This window comes from Pimephales promelas, chromosome 14 (assembly GCF_988280905.1).
Source record: "Pimephales promelas chromosome 14, fPimPro1.hap1.1, whole genome shotgun sequence".
Lineage (NCBI taxonomy): Eukaryota > Metazoa > Chordata > Actinopteri > Cypriniformes > Leuciscidae > Pimephales > Pimephales promelas.
In genome coordinates this window covers 27,663,462-27,672,943 of record NC_142782.1, presented here as the reverse complement: position 1 = coordinate 27,672,943, position 9,482 = coordinate 27,663,462, and the positions used below count along the sequence as shown (strand labels likewise).

The 9,482-nt window shown below is 40.6% G+C and overlaps 1 protein-coding gene across 1 annotated transcript in view; it reads right to left on the bottom strand.

Moving 5' to 3' along the window:
• Window positions 1–9,482, bottom strand: part of agbl4 (AGBL carboxypeptidase 4) — a 328,580-nt gene that overhangs the window by 64,939 nt on the left and 254,159 nt on the right. The window lies entirely within an intron of this gene.

The following is a 9,482-nucleotide window of genomic DNA, read 5'->3' as shown; positions in this document are numbered from 1 at the left end:
ACGTAACGCTCAAAGATCAAATGATTTCAACTTTGACCTCATTTGCAGCTGACCTTTTGAAATGCAGCCAAGAGATTTCATGATTTATCATTTCGAAAATGGTACAGGTCAGAGCCAGTCCAGACCTCCCTGGGGCCCTAAGCAAAATTCTGTTAAGGAGCCCTCCTACCTGACCCATGAGCTATGTAAACCATTGCCACACAGTCACACCTGACACCCCAGTGCTCACACTCCAACTACTAATGAAAATGTAATTCCTGATAACAGAAATAGACATTGTTACCAAAAATGCATCCTGTGAATGAATAAAAACTAAAATGGCTTGTCATAACCATTGACCAACCATATTGACCAGTATGTCCATTCAATCAACATTTTAAATACAATATAGCCTATAAATCAATAGTCATTGTCAATACATTGTTTTCCATCTTGCTTTATTGCAGAGTTGTAAGTTGTAACTAAACTGACTTGGAGACTACAGTAGATATCATTGTCTTGTTTTAAAAGTATGTGCGCATATAATGCCATCACGTCCATATTGTACTGGTTCCTACAGATGTTTTGCTGCAAAGTGCGCATTTCCTTTAGCACATGCGCATATGAACGCATGTTAACATGCGACGTGGTTATCTTTTCCAAACTGCAGTTTATAAACAAACACCGTTGCCCTTTATCGTTTATTAAACGTAATAAATAGTTGTATCGCACTCACTTTTTTTTTGTCAGGCACAAAGTCACAGAACACAGCCCTGGAAGTGGCCGGTGTTGTAAGCAAGACACAGAAAGACCAAAAGATGCACTACCCAGCGGGGAGACAGACAGACAGACTAGAGAGAGATGCACACATCAACTTAACGTTACAGTTCTTTGCTGACATCAAACTTGGAAAGGAGAGACCATAAGTCTACCTGATTGCTGCTCCCGCAATTCAGTCTCATGGTGTGTTTTTTTTTTTCTCTCGCTCTCTTTTCATGGCCAGAAAGCCGCTTAATTTTCTCACCGATGTTGTAAACTTTGATTGACGTGCTTTGGGCTTTGACACGTTTTCTTGAGTAATTTGCAGGGCCCTTCGAAACTTGCGTTGTGTGCTTATCCACAAGTTTCCTACGCCCCATGATGCCTTGCGTCAAAAGTGGGCGCGACTTCCGGTTGGAAGTAAACAAAGTGCGATTTGACATGCTTGACACTCGTTCATTCAACAGTTGACAGTCATTCAAGTTATAGCGATCCAAACTAGCTAACGATGTGGGAACACAACCTCAACGAAATTCAAAAGGGTGAAATAACAGTCCCTTTACCCTCCGCAGTAGTTGATTGGGAGTATTATAATAACATTATTAATAATCAATACTCAAGGCATGGTGACAGACAGTTGTGCGAGCTGACAAACAATTAAAATAAAAAAATACACACTTAGTCATTGTGCTTTGGAGTTTATTCAAAATTATAAATGAATGTGCTGCTTGAATACATTAACTGGCACATTTGGTATTCTGTCAACTCAGGCTTTGATCCTGAGTTTAGGTGTAACATCAGTAGCGAACAGCCAAACACATGCTGATAGAGTTTATAGAATATTAAGATTTTAAACAAATGTACACAGGAAGATTCGTCGTCTTTTGGGAGGTGATGGAAACTACAGTCGTTGGCAGGATCAGAGACGGGCTCTGGTAGGATCACTGTGATTTCGTTTTCAGCTTATGTTCAAAACAATCATGTTTAAGCCACTGAATTAGTTTAGTCCGGTTATATACACAACCGCGAACAGCACATGATGTCCCTGAGCTCCGTAACGACATCTCTCATAAAGATTTGCGTCTTTAAATAGTAAAATAATTGTCCGAAAAACAGCTAGCCTCTTCGCTAACTAACACACAAAATACCATTGGAATGCTACTTCCGCCGCCTCGCCGGAAGTTTCACCCACTTTATTTTTTACAGGAGCGCCCCTCGGAAACTTGTGGATAGAGCTCTGGTACAGGTGCAAAAGATGGAAGAGAAACCATATAGGCCTTCAAAAATCAAGTTATACATATTATACGTCTAAAAACAGCTTACATTGTTTTAGTTCATTTGTAATACATTGGTGTTCAATTAAATTGATAAAATAAAAAGTGAAAGAAACTGATTCCGTAAAAAGTGCGCTTTAAAAACAACCTTTTCCATTGTGTTGCAGGCTGTCAAAATGTTTTTGAACGCGAGTGTCTTTATCGAGGAGCGCTGACTGCACACTTGCAAAACATGACATTGGCTTTTAAAGCTTACAGCTTGAGTTGTTTCCTCTTTCGGCATTAGACTCACTCTGTTTCTCTGGGAGGCCAATCAAGGCCACTTCTGTCGGCTCTAGTCCCCTTTACTGACGCCTTTGTGGCTAGGCCAGATCCCTTTCTGCCTGCCAGGCTATCAACACCTCTCTCACCCCGCTTTTGTAGCACACACACTAAAATACATACACGGCACACCACTCAAAGGGTCTCAAGTGATTCAAAACAAAACCCTCAGACCGCAGTTATTAAGCACAGACTTTACTGAGCGTAACTCCCTGCTGCCTTTAATCCCTCCGCAGGGGTGACATCCAAAGAGCCAGTATTCATGTCCAACAACGCTGGAAAAACCAACCTGGAGACTTTTAAAGCACCCATAGCTTAGTCTCGGTAACCATTCTGTCCTGGGAATGGGCATGAAAGGCTTACAAAAGACCATGGAAGGATCTACACATCTAAGATTGGAAATAACTCTATATTAGTTTGGTTTCTTGGCATTTGTACGTAGCCCTCGCGCAGTGAGGCCTCTCCATCTCATGGTGAAGACTAGTCTCAAAGCAAGCCAGAGCTCTGGAAAATTAGGGTTCTTTGGTCCAGTATGAAGCTTTTGTGTTTTCCTTTTCAGCCACACACACACACACACAAAAAACCAACATCTCTTCAGTCCTTACAGAGCACTGCCATTTTCAGGAAATGAAAGTTCACTTCCTCATACTGAGGATTGACACTTTTTTTTTGCGGCTTTTGTCCACCTGAACCTTCAGAGAAACACAGGTGAACCTTGAGAATACTAATCACGAGGGCTCTGAAATTTTAATACTTGAGAGACACACACACACAAAAGAGAGTGTGCACACGTGTGTACCGGTGATTGTGGAATTGAGTACGGAATAATTCATCATGTCTAATTAATTATTCAGAGTAACGGGGGAAGATGTCATCAGTACAAAACTTTGTAGTGCAGTTAAAAAGCGAAGATGGGCAAACTCCAGCAGTCTTCCTCATCACGGCTGAGGTCTCTGCTCGCTCCACAACGTTTACAATGGCTCTTTAAATCACACGTGATTACCATTTAAATAAAACAGCATGCTAAACGACTGCTGCCCACTTCTTATGGAGTGTTTTACTATTAGACGGCCACTAAAATAGATTTTCTTTGTAACGTGAGGACACTCAAAAGGCCAAACAACGCATCCTAAAAAAGACTGTTGTTCTATCAGGCAATTTATTTAATGACAGCAAACAAGGGAGGTATATTATATTCAAATCATTCATATATTCATTATTCTCTATAGTAGCAGCTCCTGAATGTCAACATACCTCTGAATTTATAAAAATGTATTAATAACACATAATGCTAATAATGCTCAGAGCCGTTACGGAAACAACAATCTGATCTTTTTCATTTAGAGAATTTGTTTTTGTTTAGCCTGCCACAATCCTTCATCTGCAAGAGGCAAGCTGTCACTCATAATTTTGGCAAAATCCAAGTCTATGAATATTTCATTGCCATTGATTGCTTAAAGCCAATAAACTATCGTACAAATTGCCTTTGGTTCTGTTTCTTAGCCTTGGCACTAAGAAGCTGGCTGCCAGTATTATATTGAGTGATCTACTATCTCCATTTAATGTTGACTAAAGTGCATTGACTAATATATTACATTGTGAAAGATTTATTAAAAGGAATATTTTAATAATCCAGAGGATTCTTTTTAACCAGACTTATATGATAGTTATCATTTGTATAATTATTTTATAACTGCCAGCTTCAGTTGGCCAAAAAAGCTGACTACTTTATATGCTGAACTAAATTAAGTTATATTCACAAAGTCATGATATAAATCATGGTAAGATATAGTGATTTGATATTTAGAGATTATGAAATATGTGTTGTGCTACAGATGTTTTATCATTAAACTGTTCAACTAAATGTTATTCTCAACAGAACATCTTGTCTAGCTTTCATACCGTGATATGACTACTGATGTCATCATATGAAGACGACAATTTAACACTTTTAGAGGAGACTGTCTGGCTAGTATGAGAGAAAGAAAGGCTGAGAGAAAAGAAAGAAACAATGACATGAATACTAAGTAGCTCTGATGATTAGAAGTGTTGCTAAGAGCAGCTCTGTGACAGTGACATTGGCCGTCAATGTCAGACGACTCTGCCGCGCCTCGGCAAAGAGCTCCATTTTGAGCCATAATTAGCTTAAACATCCCTAGTATGAAAAATTCATGATAGCTTTGGATTTTTTAATTGCGGGAGCATTCTGCGTTAATCGAAGTCATTTACAGAGCCTTCTGCTTGACATGCGGAGGAGAGGAAAATAAATCAGACGTCTGACTCTCTCAGCCAGTTAACCCGTTTCTTCTGCAGCGAGATGTTTATTTTAATAAGGCCTGATCTGACACAGTTCTGGTCCACACAGATCAATCAAGCGCTGTCAGTGTGATACTCGAGCGCAAGAGGAGGTAACCGTGTGTAACGGACGTGGGACAGTAAGAGGCGTGCATGTAAATCTCACTGCCCTGACCTCAACTGATGCCTGAGGCTGCGGCCTTCAGCATGCGTCCTTGATAGGGCGGCCGCCTCTCACAACGAAGACCACGGTACGAGTCCTGCATGAAGCGGGGTGAGTAGGACCGGTTACAGTCAGTGCTGTGACCCGGATGGGAGTGAAGTTTAGGGGGGTGAGTGTAACTGACCTGACGTAGGTCAGTATGCTATGTGTGTAAACCTCAATCCCCTGGCCTTTAGAGGCACGCTAGCTGCTGCGGTCTTTTGCGTTGTTGAATGGCACCCACCTCCCACGTCGGAGACCCTGGTTCGAATCCCGCTCGGAGAAGGGGCGAGTAGGACTGGTGCCGTGACCCAGATGGGAGCAAGGTCTCTCTCTTGAAGCTAACACAGAAGTGATTTAAACTGCACTTCATCAACTGGCCGCTAGAGACAGGCTGCCCCATGTTAAAATATCCAATTTTACAGCAAAAAATAACTAGTTTACAGAAAAAATGGTTTTGCTCTATATAGCTAATTTTGCCCTTCATGACAAATGTGATGGGCTGATTTTCTTTTAGAAGTTATTTAATTTAAATTATATTAAAGTTCGCTCTCATTTGAGTGACAGGTGGATTACGCTGCTGTCACTTCAGCATTTGTCATTTGTAACCAAACTGTAACCATTTGTCTGCTGGCACCTCAGCTCCTCCCACTTCCTGCTTCTTTGGCTATTTCCTGTTATCAGGGAGTGATGCGCTGCCAAGATCGTGACGACCGGCTCCGCCCACTTTTAGGCTTCAAAAATGCATTTAAAAAAAACCTACGGGTGACGTCACAGACACTAAGTCCATTTTTTTTTTACAGTGGGTGAGAGTAACGGACGTAGGCCACCAGGAATCCACCAGTACCACTGGAGTTAAAAACAAAGGCAAGCAGAGAGTTTTGAACACTGGCTGGTTATGTATTTTCTCAAAAATGTATTTTGGATCATTTTTAACAAAAAAAAAAAAAGCTACGGACTACAGCTTTAAGAAGTTTAAAAACTAAAGGCAGAATGCATTAAAGCAAAGTCCATTTCTCATCAACAGAAAAAAAAAAAAATACAGAAAAGCATTATTGCCCACTGAAAAGGAAGATCAGTGTGTGATTTGTCCTTGTCTCTTCCCCTTCTGAAGTATTGTTCAACGTTTTTCAGGTCGAGGGCTGGGCCGAATCAATGTCCATGCATCAATACATCACAGCCATAAAAAACAATTTACCTAAAGCAAGATCTCGTCCATTGATTCCTTTCTGTGCTATGAAGAGCTGTGGTCTGCATAGGTTAATAGCATTTACAGAGGAATGTATGACCTTCCTCTAAAAATCAGAAGGGAAAAAACACACAAAGCAACCAAAGGAACAGCAAATAAACGGAAAATGTAATACATTCACTCCAGTGACAGAAAAAAAAATATGCATTGATCATTCCAAGCGTTTGAGGGAATTTCGGTTTTGGGGTGCCGAAAATGTCAAGCGGTCGAGGACACGTTTTACAGGGTCTTTCAACTGGAAAACTACATTTCATTCTCCCTCTAGGCTTTTGTGTTCATGTAAATCAAAAAGCTGGGACGAGTGAGTGCGAGTGTGTGAAGTTGTGAACTGTCACTGACATGCCTCCATATGCTTCATTGTATTAAATGCTCTGTTGGTTTGGACGCAAACGTCGCACTGCTCCTCTCGCAAAGCTCACCGGTTTATTGTCATCACTTGTGGAATTCTAAACAGTTCTATTCATCTCCACACATTTCCTATTCCCTTCTGCTTCCATCACTCCAGCCCCCCTTCGGTGACAGCGTTTGTCCCACCGGCCGCCCAATCGCACGCTCCCGCTGCTAAAGGATGACGAGTGGAGTGCTGAGCTGCAGGTAAAGGATGATGTGTGAAGCCCTGCTGCTGACGGCAGCGCCTCTGTGACAGCACATCAATGAAAGCCGTGATGGACATCGTCTTGGAAGCGGGCCCTGATTAAAGAACCCCCCCCCCCCCCCCCCCCCCGCCCAGCAGCGCGCATCTGCCGCCCATCCCTGGTCCGCTGTCACCGCGGCTGGATACAATAAAATAGCGCTCAGGGTCATCGGGGTTTTCGGTGATGTGACAACAAGCACATTTCATAAGTGCCAATCACAGATGTCTCTCATAGGCCCCTCCCCTCATCTTTCTTCGTACTATCTCACTCCCTCATCTCATCGTCCACTTCCCAGCTACTCACTCAGGGATCTCTGGGAAATCCAGCATTAAGGATCAGCAGAGATTTCATAATATACTGTATCTCTTCAGAGCATAATGCCAACTGAATTCTATAGGATGTTTACAGCTTTTAAACGGTATCTTGTGTTGTCACATAACCTGATTATGTTTAATTTAGTAATTGGCATCTTATCATTTCGGTTAGAAAAGTCATTCTGCAATTTGAATACAATTTTGGTTATAACGGTTTTAAATATTTAAAGCCGGATGAAACGATGAATCAAGAAAGAGATGTTAAGGGGGGGGGGGGGGGTTGACTGCGATTACAGTGTACTATACGAAAATTGCTTTTGGTACAATTGAAATGAAGCAGAAATAAATAAGAAAAACTTAAATAACTTAACCCTCTGGGGTCTGAGGTGTTTTTGGGGCCCTTGAGATGTTTTGACATGCCCTAACATTTATGCTTATTTCAGTTACTTACAACATACCATTGGCCAACATATAATTATGCTGAGTTCAGTACAAACTCTGCTACAATAATATGTGAGCAAAATGGATGTACATGTTTGCATTTTATAGAAAAAAAAAGTGTGGTTAGTATGTTTTAGGAAAAAAAATTAAAAATTCACCGCAATAATGCCATTTAACAAATACTGAATCGCACAAGACTTTTGAGTTACCATTCTTATAAGATAGAATTTTTACTACAAAATGATGTGAAAATCATTCTGACCACACTTTCACAAACCACAATTTAACAATTTAAATATTGCAAGTCAGTTTTTGTGTCAGCACAGCTGTATGTGTGGGAGTGTTAATGGCCGTGAATATTAAACGAAGTTGTATGAAGTACAAAAATGACTAACATTTTTATAAAAAAAAAAAAAAAAACAGGTATGAGTTTGAATAAGGCATGTCGGTAACAGGATTCAATTCTCACTAGTGGTTTATTAAAGGGATAGTTCACCCCAAAATTAAAGTTCTGTCAGTTTTTACTCACCCTCATGTTGTTCCAACCCCGTAAGACCTTCATTCATCTTTGGAACACGAATTAAGATATTATTGATGAAATCTGAGAGCTGGTTCACTCCTCCATGCTAGTCCACAGGCTTCTTAAGGGATTGAAACTTGCCATCCCCGAAAAGTTATTAAAGACATTGTTAAAATAGTCCAAGTGGCTAAATCTTAAGTTTATCAAGCGAAGAGAATACTTTTTGAGCGCAAAAACAAACCTAAATAACGACTTTATTCAAGTATTAATTTCCTTCTCTGTGCGCCTCTAGTCAGTTAGTGATAGTGTAGAGCTATGAAACATGTAGGCTCACTATTGGCCAACGCTGGTCATGTGTGTGATGCGTGTGACGTACAACAACAGAAGCTTACAGTGTTACACTAGTGAACTCACTCGAGGCCCACAGAGAAGGAAATTAATAGTTGAATAAAGTCGTCATTTTTGTTTTTTGCGCATAAGAAGTATTTTCGTCGCTGGATAAACTTAGGATTGAGCCACTGTAGTCACTTGGACTATTTTAACGATGTCTTTAATAACTTTTCAGGGAACAAGTTTCAATCCCTCAAGAAGCCTATGGAGGAGTGATCCAGCTCTCAGATTATCAAAAATATCTTAATTTGTGTTCCAAAGATGAACGAAGGTCTTACGGGGTTGGAACAACATGAGGTTGAGTAAAAACGGACAGAATTTTCCTTTTTTGGGTGAACTATCCCTTTAAGATGCATATTATTAGGATATTGGCTGTTTATTAGTACTTCTAAAGCACATACACATCCCCAATCCTACCCAATACCTAAACGTAACAACTACCTTACAAACTATTACAAAGCATTAATTATGAGTTTATTGAATCAAAAGTAGTAGTTAATAGTGAGAATTGCACCTTAATCTAAAGTCTGACCAGCATGCCATGTCTCAATCCCATAACTCCCTTTCTACTGTCTAGAGAGTAGCTGAAAAACCCTATCTCAAATCTAACCAACAGAGATAAACAAGATAAGAAAACACACAGAGTTTTCTGTACTTTTTCTTCTTGAGGGTGAAAAATCCAATGCAATGAAATAGAGCGATTCACTCTGCAGTGAACACACGTCTCTGCATGTGCCGGCCCTGACGCCCAGCTCAATCCATCATTACTGCCCTAAATCATCTCTCTGTCAATAACACCACTGCAAAATATTACAGTCATGTGGATACTGTTATTTTTAATGACATTCAGCAGTCCCCTTGGGCTGATGGGAGCGAGCGAGAAATACAGAGAGAGAGAGAGAGAGACTGCATAGGTAGGCAATAACATTTGGCAGAAAAGTGCTTAGCAGTTTGAAAAGAGTCGAGAGCGAGAGAGTAGTGGAAGCGTTAAATAGTAAAGGAAGACTACAGACTGTTATCTCCATGACAGATATTTGCTAGTCTGTTAAGTCGAAAGCGTTTTAAGGATCTATGAAAGATCTTTGAGATCCTGGGAAAACAGG